Source organism: Pleurodeles waltl, chromosome 7, assembly GCF_031143425.1.
Source record: "Pleurodeles waltl isolate 20211129_DDA chromosome 7, aPleWal1.hap1.20221129, whole genome shotgun sequence".
Classification (NCBI taxonomy): domain Eukaryota; kingdom Metazoa; phylum Chordata; class Amphibia; order Caudata; family Salamandridae; genus Pleurodeles; species Pleurodeles waltl.
In genome coordinates this window covers 472812490-472825621 of record NC_090446.1, presented here as the reverse complement: position 1 = coordinate 472825621, position 13132 = coordinate 472812490, and the positions used below count along the sequence as shown (strand labels likewise).

General features: G+C 46.3%; 1 protein-coding gene and 1 long non-coding RNA gene across 3 annotated transcripts in view; one reads left to right on the top strand and one right to left on the bottom strand.

The window, feature by feature from the left end:
* LOC138304214 (uncharacterized) overlaps nucleotides 1-4479 on the bottom strand; it is a 101976-nt gene extending 97497 nt beyond the window's left edge. The window contains exon 1 of the long non-coding RNA XR_011205518.1: nucleotides 4358-4479. This is a non-coding gene — a long non-coding RNA (uncharacterized lncRNA). The remainder of the gene's footprint in view (nucleotides 1-4357) is intronic.
* The window catches only part of MVP (major vault protein), a 230952-nt gene continuing 222090 nt past the window's right edge, over nucleotides 4271-13132 (top strand). The window contains exon 1 of one of the 2 annotated variants that reach the window (XM_069244081.1): nucleotides 4271-4404. The gene's annotated coding sequence lies outside the window, so the exon portion shown is untranslated. Of the gene's footprint in view, nucleotides 4405-4552; nucleotides 4737-13132 lie in introns of those variants that run through there. The other variant, XM_069244082.1, reaches the window with a different exon arrangement.

The following is a 13132-nucleotide window of genomic DNA, read 5'->3' as shown; positions in this document are numbered from 1 at the left end:
GCAACAGGTGCAAGGTCGCCTAAACTGGTAAAAGACAATGGAACTACTGACTGGAGCGACAAGTGTAACTTTTCTTACCTGACATTCTACCTGTTGAAGACGTCAATCACAGGAGCCAATAAACTGTATGAGAACTGTCTTAGGTGAAAATTCTAGTAAGGTGTGTGATGGATTATTGGACAGAGATAACGATGCACCAAATATTGCCCAATGGGAAATTAGGGACTTGTCCGACAACTTTGATATACCAACGTGACACAAGGAGAAGCCAGCCATTATCCTGCCATTCTTATCCTGCCATTATCGAGACATTCTTCATCACCCTTAGCCATTCTGAGAGACTTTGGGGGTCATTCTGACCCTGGCGGTCACCGACCGCCAGGGCCAACGACCACGGAAGCACCGCCAACAGGCTGACGGTGCTTCCTGGGCCATTCTGACCGCTGCGGTAAAGCCGCGGTCAGAAAAGGGGAACCGGCAGTTTCCCGCCGGTTTACCCCTGGCCCAGGGAATCCTCCATGGCGGCGCTGCTTGCAGCGCCGCCATGGGGATTCCGACCCCCTTCCCGCCATCCTGTTCCTGGCGGTTTTTACCGCCAGGAACAGGATGGCGGGAACGGGTGTCGTGGGGCCCCTGGGGGCCCCTGCACTGCCCATGCCACTGGCATGGGCAGTGCAGGGGCCCCATAACAGGGCCCCACAAAGATTTTCAGTGTCTGCTTTGCAGACACTGAAAATCGCGACGGGTGCCACTGCACCTGTCGCACCCCTGCAAATCCGCCGGCTCCATTCGGAGCCGGCTTCCTCTTTGCAGGGGCTTTCCCGCTGGGCCGGCGGGCGATCTTTTGGTGATCGCCCGTCGGCCCAGCGGGAAAGTTAGAATGACCGCTGCGGTCATTTGACCGCGGTGCGGTCTTTGGGCGGCGCCCGCCGCGGTCGGAATGACCCCCTTTGTCTTTTACTTTAAACCATCCTTGCCTTACCCTTTGCCTGATATGCACTTCTCCTCCTTATGAGGGAAGAGTAACTTGCTATGCCCTGTTGAGACTTACCTGCTTATCTTGGCTGATGGCGAATCAACTGATGTCCTGAGGACGAAGACTGACACTGTATGCTGCCCCATTTGGATGGGTAACTATCTGATGATATATTGTAATTGTCTGTTTGTCTTTTCTTTCTAGGTACCAACTGCTCTTTTGACAGAGGCCATAGTTAGATGTTCTTTTCCAAATTCATGTTGCTAAATGGTTTTGCATGAAGCCCAACATGCTGATGTTAATTAGAGGTTAGTTAAGGAGCTCACTAAAATTGGGTGCAAACAGACAAATGACTGAATCTTTGCTTTGTTGAATAATGTACTAATGATACTTTGCTAAAGTTTGATTCATGTTGACGGCGTGCTTTGTTCTAATGTTCATGATCTATGCTCTGATTAAGTCTTATTTGAGTTGCCATATCGTAGTTTTGTTGATGTGCTTACTGATGTTGAGAATAATGAATATGCTAGTAGATTGTAACTAATAGGGAATAAATATCCACAATCTTACTAGATTTGCGTGGTTATTCATGGCTGAAAGGTCATGGCGTGCTTCATTCTTAATAAATGTTGATCAGTTTGATTGAGTAGATATTGTGAATATTGATTAGATTATTGATCTATCATTTGAGATGTTAAATAGATATATCGTCCTGAGGAGTCTCCAATCAGGGACAAAAGGTTCATTGACCTAAAACTAGTCCCCTTGTAAGTAAATTATCAAAGTTGGGACGTGTTATCAATAGACAAGGAATTTTAAATCAGAGATTGTAAGAGGAGGACCAATAATTACTACCTATGATTGTATCCTCACCTTGGATTAACTGCACTTATATGGTAACACGTTTTATTGTTAAAATGTAAATACAAATAAAAAGAATCAAAAAAGAACTGAGAGAGAGAAGAACAAAGCCTGAAACCCAATATAACGTTATATAGAACAAATTAAAGGGGTGCTCACTGTAGGTAAATGTTACAGCCGCCCCCCCGTTTTTAAATATATATGTACGTAGCACACAGGCACGTACAGTTTATTTATTGGCAAGGTGAGGCACACAACACAAGCTAAGCCAAAGTACACACGAGGAATACATTTATTGCAGCCCTTCCTTCTTACAATGCTCAGTACCTCTTTCCTTCCCTTCAGTCCACGCCTCTGCTTACTCAGCCCTTGCTCGCTCTACCCCGCCCATGACCTCTCTCTCCTCCAGCTTTTAATATTCAGTCCCTCCAGCAGTCACATTATCCTTTCGCATGTCACGTGGCAGTCTGAGGCCTCAGTCACGCCCGGTGCTGGGAAATGACTAGCACGCTCGGCACGCAGGCGTGGGCTCGGCACGGCTGAGAACCCCCGCTTCCTCTTAACTGCAATATCCTGATGTTCTGGACATCCCAGTGCGCTGCTGCAGTTACACTCGCTTGCCTTGCCACGCCAAAGGGCCGATAATATCCCATCACCTGCTTCACGTTTACCTTCTCTGCGCCTACCTCATCTATGCCTCTCTCCCTAAATGGCAATCCTTTTCGATACCTCATCTTTCTACCTTACTAGGCCACCTCCCCTGCCTCTGGCATCCCTTTTCTGTACTCCCAGTGCTTGAAATTGAAAAATAGAAGTTTCTGAGGAGTGCCGGTACTCTCCAATTGAAAGTATTACGTTTTTGCTGGAGAACTGCAGGTACTCTCCCCCTCTCAAAATAAAAAAGTGCCAGTACTCAGTACCGGCCCGTTTAAAGCACTGTGTCTCCTCCTCTAGTTCACTGCTCCGCTTCCTCAGTACCTCCCCTGCTCTATACGGTTCCACTCTATATCACCTAATCACTACACATTCCTCTTGTATAACATGCCACGCTTTACTTCCTAGGCGCCTCCCCTCCTCTATATCACCGCTACACTATTCCTCTCTCAAACCTCCGCTTCCCTACTCGCTCACTATTTTAACTGTTCCGCTGCTCGCTATCGGCTTCATCTAAATTTCGTCCACGCTAACAATTAACCTCTTCTGTACTCACTTTTTTAAAATTGATCTCCCTCATCTGTGCGCTCCCTTCCCACATCAGTGTCCCAGCTATACCTCCCTCCCCCTCGTGTATACTTCTATCCGTCCTCTATTCTTCCTCTACATATCTCCTCTATACACATCCCCATTCTATAACACCATAATTTACAATGTATTTATTGTAAATTCCCCTTACTTTATACTTCCTCTTCTCTACGTACCCCATCAGATTACTCATATTCGGGCAGCCATATACCTCTCTCCTAGCCCCCTCTTTACCTCCCGTTACTATACTTCTTCCCTTGTATACCTATTCTAAACAGACCTTCATACACTATACATCAAGTGTGCATCCTCGTCTTCTATGCCCCTTCTGCTCTGTACTTATCTTTGTACCTTCTTCCTTCCATACCTGCTTTACTCACCCCTTCCCGTATCAGCCTTTTATACCGCACTTCTCTACTTATTGCACGTCTCTCGTCCTCTCCATTTAACCTCTCCTTCATGCTTCATACATGCTTCCCTTTTCTGTATTTGTCCTAAATACTGTATAGTGCTTTACATGGAAATTTAGAGGTGCGGGTACTCACTATTTACAGTACCCGTTTACTCCTGAAAAGTGCTGGTACTCTTCCCATTAAATGTATTGCAGCAGTGGTGAGAAGTGCAGGTACTCTCCCTTTAAAATTAAAGGACAGCAGGTACTCAGCAACTGCCCGTTTAAAGCACTGTAAATATATATACTACGCTTGCATTCCTTTACTTCCCCCTTCTCTTATTCCTACCTCCTGTTCTTCCAGCGTTCACACCCTTCTCTCCTTTCTAACTTCATTCTTTGCACCTCCCTTTCATCCCATTCCACTTCTCTATTCCGTTTCTTGGGGTCGCTATGCCTTTCGTCCCTCCACTACACCCCACAGTTCCTACCCTCTTTACCACCCCTTCTCTGCTCACTATCCCTCTACTGGCCGCACTCCTCTTGACATCTCGTTTGTCCTCTGCATCCCACTCTAAATACCTCACGCAGTAGTATAGTGCTCTTGGCCGGGCTATAGTTTATAGTTCACCACCCTCCCGCCATTGTCTACTTAATACCTTGTCTTTCCTATACCCCTTCAATCCATACGTCACTCTCCGTATCTTCATACTCACACTCTGTTCACCCTTCTATAAACCTGTTATCCACCACCCCCTGTCCGCACCAACTATCCTAGACCTTCTCTCCTTTCTCCTAGGTACCTCCCCCCGCCCACCTCTTCCTCTCCTCCCCTAGCCCGTCCTCTCTGTTGCCTCGGTGCAGGGAGTGGTGTGGCAGCTGCGTACCTTCTTGCTGCGGAAGAGACGGTGTGAAGTGGAACAGTTCCGTGCAGGTAGAGACCCTCTCTCTTCTTAGCCACAAACTCCACGCCCCACCGCCCAGAGGGACCATCTCAGACAAGAGGGAAGTGGGAGGGGCGTGGACCAGATTGGAAAGACCCAATACCACCTTAGTGCGGGAAGCGGGGGCTCACTTAGAGATAGTGGAACGTCCTCCCCACCGTAAGGGACCTGGCGATTTTAGGGTAACCAGTAAGATGTGTGATGTCCGGGGTTGCATATCCTAGAACTATACCAATATTTCCGGGTGGTCTTTAAAGGGGCGTGGTTACGGAGCGAGGTATTCCCCTAAAGGGAAAACGATGAAAACCAGCCTGTAGTCGAAGTAAGTTTTAGCCCTTCCTTATTTTAATGTGATATATCTGTACTGTGCTTACATGGCGCAGAAACATGCCTAGACGTGGGTAAGCGGCAGGTGCAAGGCCTTTGTTTCTAGAATATTAAAGATGGGCCTGCTTCGCGCACATGAATGGGCCTGTTGGGCTGGGCAGTGGCAGTCACTTGCTGCGCCTGTGATTTTTAAGGTATGTTGATTTGGGGACGAATTATTTTAATTGAATCTGATGCCGCTGGGCATGGAAGTCTTGCTTGCCAAGTGAGGCTTGTACCTGTCCATCGATAGTTGGAACGGCTGGAAGAGAGTCGACCGTATTCAGGCCAGTGTCTCTGAAAGTAAGTGGGACGGAAGCATTAAGTTTCGGGTATTACAAAGTTGGGCATTCAGCGATTATCTATCCAGGTGGGTGCTTGTGCCGCTCCCGCTCGAATGCCGCGGGCTGTACGCGGCCTTTTTGTTGACTGTCATGAGCGGTATCCCCTGGTTAATGCCTTGACTAGCACCTGCTCCGGAACTTAATTTGTTAAAATAATTCTAATAATAATAAAATAAGTGCAAGGGCCCAAACTTTTTCTTAAAAGATTTCCATATTCACAGCCAAGTTGTGTGATTGCCCAATGCCAAGGCTGCCCAGCCTTGAACCTGCCATCATATTCTTTATTCCCCGACCCTGAATTTCCCTATTTGTTTATCTCAGCCTTGAGGTTTCATTTCAAACCTGATTTAGGGAAAAAAAGAAAGGGGGGAGGGGCAGACAAGACTGCCAGTGCTGTGTGAAAAAGGCTGCTTTATTGAAGACATGTGAGCCTAACAATGTAGCTTTTCCTAGTATATTATGACAGGAAAGTCTTAATTTTATTAAAGACAGGAGGCGAGTATTATGCTTCTCTAACTTGCTTTAATTCCAATAGCAGCAGTCAAGAACTACAACCCCCAAAGGGCTTGAAACACATAAGTCAATGGGAGAGAAAAACGTAATCATTAAAGCACCAATCAGAACAACAGAAGGTATGTAACCACTAAGCTTGACTGCGACCAGCCCTATTTCTTGATGCAAGAAGGCTAGTGAGTACGAGAAAGCAACGGAAAAATAGCTCAAATTATTGCAATGCCAAAGTCAATGAACAAATATCCTGAATCAGGTCCAGACAAAAACGAAGTGAAGAAGACATCTGGCAGGGAGAAGGGAAACTGCAACGGTAAGAATCCGATTGTCCAGCAGATACGTTCATGTCTGACGGAACCATCCTCTGATCAGGTCGAAGATTGAGCTGGAGTGGAGGTTGCTGCTAGGGAGGGAAAACAAGACAAAATCAGAAATATCTCCTTGTTGAGGCGGAATAATACTAGCCTCTGTGTTTTTAATAAAATTAAGACTTTCCTTCATAATATATTAGGAAAATCTACATTTTATGTCAAGAACGGAGGCTCATATTATGCTGTTTTAAAGCATATTAATCACTACTGATGTAGCAGTATGAACTGGTTTACAATAAAATGTCCTGAAAACATTGTCATTGGACCAGCCAGCCGATCTCAGAATGTCCTCTAACCTAGATCCAACCCAAAAAGCCTTGGAAGCCATGGCCCCTCTAGCTGAATGAGCCCCAAAAATGGAGGTATCTATACCTGCTAAGGACATAACCCAATGAACCCATCTGGCTAGAGTCGCAGAAGACACAGGATTATGAGGTTTTCGGAAAGAAATGAGCAGTTGGGGAACAGAGGACGTTCTGAGATTAGCTGTACGTTCTTCATAACATTTGAGACATTGTCCCACACACAACTTAGGTTGATCGGGGAAATATGGATAAAAACTGTACGTAAGTTAGTCTTGGTACGTCTATTAATGGAGAACAATACCCCGTGGGGGCAAACTGCAGAGAAGTAACATCAAGTGCCCTAACATCCGACAAGCGCTTAATAGAAACTAAGCAAAGCAACATGGTAAGTTTTGCTGAAAGCATTTTTAAAGACAAATCTGAATTATCTTGCCAAGACAAAAACATGTTGAAAACCACATTGACATCCCATAACTTTGAATACTTAGGTAGTGGGGGAATCGAACATTTTACTCCCTTTAACAGACGACAAAGTAAAGGGTGTTCACCCACAGGCTTTCCGTTGACGTAGGCGTAATGCATAGAAATAGCTGACCTATACAAATGAATCGCCCTGTAGGACTTACCTGCACTAGCTTGCGCAGCCAGAAAGTTAATTACATAATTTACATCTGCTGAAATTGGATTGAGGTCCCTTCCCATACACCAGCTTGGCCAAAGAGACCAAGCGGAACAATACGCTTTCCTGGTGCCGGGAGCCCAGGCTTTATTGATGAAGTCAGTAGCCTCTTCCAAAATTGGTATGGTAGATGGGGAAGGCCTGATACTTTCCAGCCTGAAAGGATGAGTGTTTTGTTGAGTACCAGGGGGTGAGGATTCCCTAAGGAATCCAGCAGAAGGGAGGGGAAAAAGGGGAAGAAGCATGGGAAAATCGATTGCCAATTCTAAGAGAGGGGGATACCAGATTTGTGATTGCCAAAATGGTACCACCAGGACCACAGTCGCCTTCTGACGCCTGACTTGGGCCAGAACTCTGGTGATCATTATAAATGGAGGAAAAGCGTAATTGACCGTCTGTGACCAATCCTGAAGAAAAGCATCGGAAGCCAATGCTGAAGGATCCGGACGCCAACTGAAAAAGAGAGGTAGTTGGGCATTGAGGCGAGAGGCAAAGAGGTCTATACCGAAGGAGCCCCATTTGTGGAGGATAGACTGGAAAACTGAGGGATGAAGTTTCCAATCGCTGTAATCCCTGAGGAAACGGGAATGCCAATATGCCGTTTGATTGAGAGAACCCGGGAGGTATTCCGCTGTGAGAGATATTTTGTTGCGCAGACAATATTCCCAAAGGCTTTTTGCCTGGTCTGCTAACGGCTTTGATCTGGTTCCTCCTAGATGGTTTATGTAACGGACAGCTGAAACATTGTCCATCCTGAGGAGGATGGTACACCGCACCCAGTCTTTAGCCAGGCTCTTGATTGCAAAGGAGCCCGCAAGCATCTCTAAATAATTGATGTGCAATTTGGACTCCCTTAACTACCATGTACCGCCAGTCGAGATTAGACCACAACGGGCGCCCCAACACGTCAGGCCTGCATCGGACTCTAACACAAGATCTGGGGCTGATGGAAAGATAGCTCTGCCGTTCCAGGCATCTAAATAGTCTATCCACCATTGGAGTTCTAGGTGGGATTCTTGATCTAGAATGATCAGATCCGAATAGGCAAGACCTTTTCTTAGATGACAGATTTTTAATCTTTGGAGTGCTCGGTTATGCAATGGGTCGGGAAATATGGCCTGAATTGAAGAGGACAAGAGGCCCACAATCCTGGCCAGAGATCTCAGAGAAACCTGAGATTTGCAAAGAGTTCTTAAAATCTCCGATTTGATGGAATGCACTTTTTGTTGAGGAAGATGAAGAGTGGAAGAAGAAGAATCTATTTCGAATCCCAAGAATTCTATCCTTTGAGAAGGAACAGTGCTTGACTTTTCTTTGTTGACCAGAAAACCCAACTGGGAAAGAAGGGAACAAGTTATTTGTGAATGGGATTGAAGAGTATTGAGGTTCTGATGTAAGATAAGGATATCGTTGAGCTAAATCAGCAGTCTGATGCCCAAAGATCTGAGATGCGCCGTTATCGGTTTCATCAGCTTTGTGAAGTACCAGGGTGCTGACAACAGGCCGAACGGAAGGGAAGAAAACTGGTAAGTTTGACCAAGCCATTGAAATTGAAGATATTTGCGGTGACTCGAGTGAATGGGAACTGAAAGGTACGCATCCTGAAGAACTAAACACACCATAAAATCTAAGGGGAGGAGAATATCCCTCAAATGAAGAATTGTTTCCATTTTGAAATGTCGATACACGACAAACTGATTGAAATTCTTTAGAATTATGACTGGCCTGGACTTTTTGTTCTTCTTTTGAACCAAAAAGAGCAAACTGAGGAACCCGGGGGGATCTGGAGATGAAATTTGAATGGCCTTCTTTGAAAGGAGAGAACTTACTTCTTCTGATACAAGAAGAGACATTTCTGTTGAGAGACTTAAAGGTGGAGGAAGATAAACTTGGTGAGGTTGTGAATAAAACTCTATTTGGTAACCCTGAACAGTATTCACAACCCATGGGTCGGTAGTTTAAGGAGCGCCATTTTTTAATGAAAAAACAGAGCCGGCCACCTATTGTAGGAGGGCTAGAGGTAGGGCTTACCTTGAGTGTTGCTGGATCTGAAACCGCGTTGTCCACGACCCCTGTACCCTCTGCCTCTTTGGGGGTAAAATTGGGGTTTGTAAGGTTGATATCCGTAGTTTGAGTAAGAGGAGCCTCTGAATCCGTGAGGATGAATGGACGGGCCGGTAGAGCGGCTCCTGTCTGTACCGGCCATGGCGAAAACCCACTGGTTGAACATTTTTTTAATGTTCTGTTGCGCCTTATCAATGAAGGAAAAAGTTGATACAAACTAAATGAAAAATAAATGAATCTCCAAAGAGACGACCTTCAGCTTTCAATCCAGGATCCATGGAGGCCAGGTTGGACAACTTAGGATCCAGTTTGAGTAACAGTCCTTTCCTTCTCTCTTGGGTAATGGCAGCGTTTGCATTACCCAATAAACAAAATGCCCTTTGAGTCCAAAGAGAAAGCTCGGAAGGATCAATGTCGGCATTGTCCATCTTGGCTGATTCCGCCAGTTCAAGAATACAGGCCAAAGGCCCCACCAAATCAAAGAGTTTATCCTGGCAGTTTGACCAGGCCTTGTCCACCCCTTTGCGGGGGTCTTTGCCAAATTTTGAGAAAAAAGTTAGAAGGGGTTGGTCAGTAACTGGGGTTGTAGTGATGCTGGAGAAAGGAGAAGGTCTGGGACATTCTGACTTCAATTTGGCTCTCGCCTGCTTGCCCAGCCTGTAAGCATGCCCCCAGAGGCGTGGCCGAGCGTCAGAACAGCAGTGTAACCAAAACGCTGAATTCTTCGCGTCCTGGAAAAGATTGCCGTCAAGCGTGGAGTCGCATCACATAAATCAGGTGAGAAAACCGCCTGTGGCAACTACAAGACATTTGGAGTGGCAGGGGGCAAAGTAAACGGAAGCAGCTCGTGCGGAGCGCGACCGTTTAGAATCCTCAATGCGGCAAAGCTGTCTCAGACGCGCTCGAGCGCGATGAACAAACGAGCAATAAAAACCCTGAAATAAACGTGCAGCAGCGCTAAGAAAGTTCAAATACATTTAATCTTGTGCACAGGCATAAACAAAGCGAGCGTTGCAATACTAATACAAAAAAGAAAGTAATTAACCACAATAAATATCGCAGAAAGTAAGGAGGAAAAAAGACGTCACTTATCTTGACTGCGAGCAGCAAGAAAGAGGGCTGGTCGCAGTCAAGCTTAGTGGTTACATACCTTCTGTTGTTCTGATTGGTGCTTTAATGATTACGTTTTTCTCTCCCATTGGCTTATGTGTTTCAAGCCCTTTGGGAGTTGTAGTTCTTGACTGCTGCTATTGGAATTAAAGCAAGTTAGAGAAGCATAATATGAGCCTCTGTTCTTGACATAAAATAACATACCCTAGGCCTTAGCCTTCACAAAACTAATGCCTCACTATACAATCATATACCTTTACTGCTCCTGCCCCACCTGTACCCTACCCCCGCTTCCTTTCTCAAAATCCACACCTTCTTATTAACTTTGTGGTTTCTGACTTACAACTCCTCTCACCTGCCAATAACTTTGTAACTTTCATAACTTCAAACTGAACAATGAATAACCTGGCCTGCCAGGCGCAGGCCAGACTACCATTTTCCTTTTATCTGGGCTGCGGCTTTAAAGTCTAAAACTTTGCAAATAAAGTCAACAGGACCCTGTCCCCACCACCCAGAGAAAACCCAAAGGTTTTTTTCTGTCCCCCCTGGACATTTCTCCACCCCTCCCCACTCCGGTCCTGACCCCATATGCTAACATGACACTCCAAACAGGCTATGCAAACAATCCTTAATATGCAACAGATATAGCTCCATGCCTTTAAAGGACAGATGGACACCATTTCCCCTGAAAAATGCCTCATCCTTTACGTGAAGGTCCATGTGTTCCAAAACTGTGATTTCCCCTTTTTCCTTAGCAAAGCTTTTCATCTCCTTGTTAATCTTTTTTTCTTGCCCTTTCAACAGCCTCAGTTCTCTGCGCCCGACACGGAATAAAAGCGGGTCAAACCACATTGCAACCTGACCATAGCTGCAGGATTTCCCGAAGATCTTTTTTCATGTCCTCCATTAACTGGAGGCCCTTTCTCACTACTAGATAATTTCCCCCCAAATTAATCAACAATAGAACATGACACCACCTCTTCACCATCCAACCATTCAAAGCTGGTAACAATTCAGACCATTTATTACCCCCTTTCCTGTGCCACTGCAAGCTAAAAGAAGCAGAATTTAGATCCGGATTGCCCCCTGCCACCCTTTCTGTGCTGGTCTGCTTGCCCATTTGATGAATGAGTGCCTCCAACGACCAAATCGACAGCACTGGGTTTTCAGGCCTGAAACCTAACCAGTAAATAACAAAAAACAAATAAAATCACCAAACAACATAACTACACTTCATCTTCATCCTTGCGCACATAGTGTTGCACACAATATGAAACCCGCCTTCATTGTGCGCTCCTTGCTCCAGCCCCACCCACCCTGCCTCTGTGGCTAATGTGTGCCAAAATCTGCAGGATCAAGGCCCAGCACTGCTACTGCCGGACGAGGAATAAACAATAGTTGAAAGGCTGTGACCGGTTTTTGGTCCTCATGCATGAAAACTGTATCGGATGGCTCACTCCTCCGAGATGATAGCGTTCTACCCCACTCTACAGGGCAAAGGGGTCTTACCGGGTATGGCCGTAAAATAACACTTTCCTCTCGCCCAGCCTGATCAGTCTTAGACTTCCATACCCAAATCCACAGTTCCTCTCCCCCAAGTGGACTTGACCCCACCAAAGGGCTCGTCAACGTTTCCTCCCCCAAGAGTTCTGAGACCCTAAAAGCCCAGAAAAACATCCATCTCTGGGTGCTGAAAATCAAGACTTCCGTACTATCAAAACATACCAACCGCAATTCAGGTACCAATTCTGCCAATATCTTTAACAACACTGGCTTCCTCACCCTCCCTTTATAACCAGCCTCTGTAGCATACTCTTCCAGCATCCTGGTCCCCAACTCACTGGCCGAAGGAAGATACCCCCAAAGAATCTTTCCCATAAAGGCGATTCTTGACGGGTTCCCTGCTATCGTCACCATAGATTGGCCCTTCAGAATCAGTGTCAAAATAAACTGGACTATGTCCTCCGCTCTCTCCCGTTCCTGCTGACGCCTACACAGCCCACTCTGTAAGAATTCCCTCCATGCTTGCGAGTAGGCTCGCCACGTGGAGACTGCCAATGAGTCCGTCACCAGCTGCAACATCCTTTGTCTCCTACGGTCCACCAACTTGGAGGCATCAACACTTCTGTCAGCTCAATGTCCGAATGCAGCTCCAGGAACCGCTCCCACTGTGGACGAGACAAAGTCTCTGCAGTGTCATTGTCCACACCAGGCATATGTCTCGTCCGAAATGCAATGTCATGTCTGAGACACAAAAGGACAAATATCCTGAGCAACTTGGCCACTTGCCCATCTCTCGCCGACTGGCAGTTAACCACATGGACCAACGCCATGTTGTCAATCCTGCAAAGCACTTTCTTGTGGGCAAACTCCTGTCCACAGAATAGCAGTGCCACCATCAACGTAAAAAGTTCGAGAAAGGCAATACTTCTCCCTTCCCTTCCCAGCTCGCTGGCCATTCTGCGGGCACCACCTTCGCTGCCAGTAGATTACAAAACCTACCTCCATCCCCCACCCCCCAATTCTGCATCGGAAAATATCTGTGCATCCCACTCAGTGCCCGCCAATGCCCTTAAAGGGACCCCATTAAAGGCCTCCAAAAAATGTCTCCACATTCTGAGGTCCTCCTTCATCCCTGATGTGTAAAGGCACACAACGGTGCGGCAAGCGTCCCCTCATCAAAGTCAAGCCCAGTCACCTGCAGAAAGTCTGTCCCGTCCGCACTACCCTGCATGCAAAATTCAAGTGTTCTAGCAAAACCTGAATGTCCGTACTGTCACCTTATGCCTTCTCAAAATATCACACAATAACTTCAACATTGCTTCTGTCTTGACCCTAGGCAGCCGGGCCTCCTTCCTCAGTGAGTCCATTTTAATCCCTAAAATGGTCAATGTTGTACTAGGGCCCATTGATTTTTCAGCGGCCGAAGAGACCCACAAGTCCCCCATAATAATCTGAAATTGCTCTAA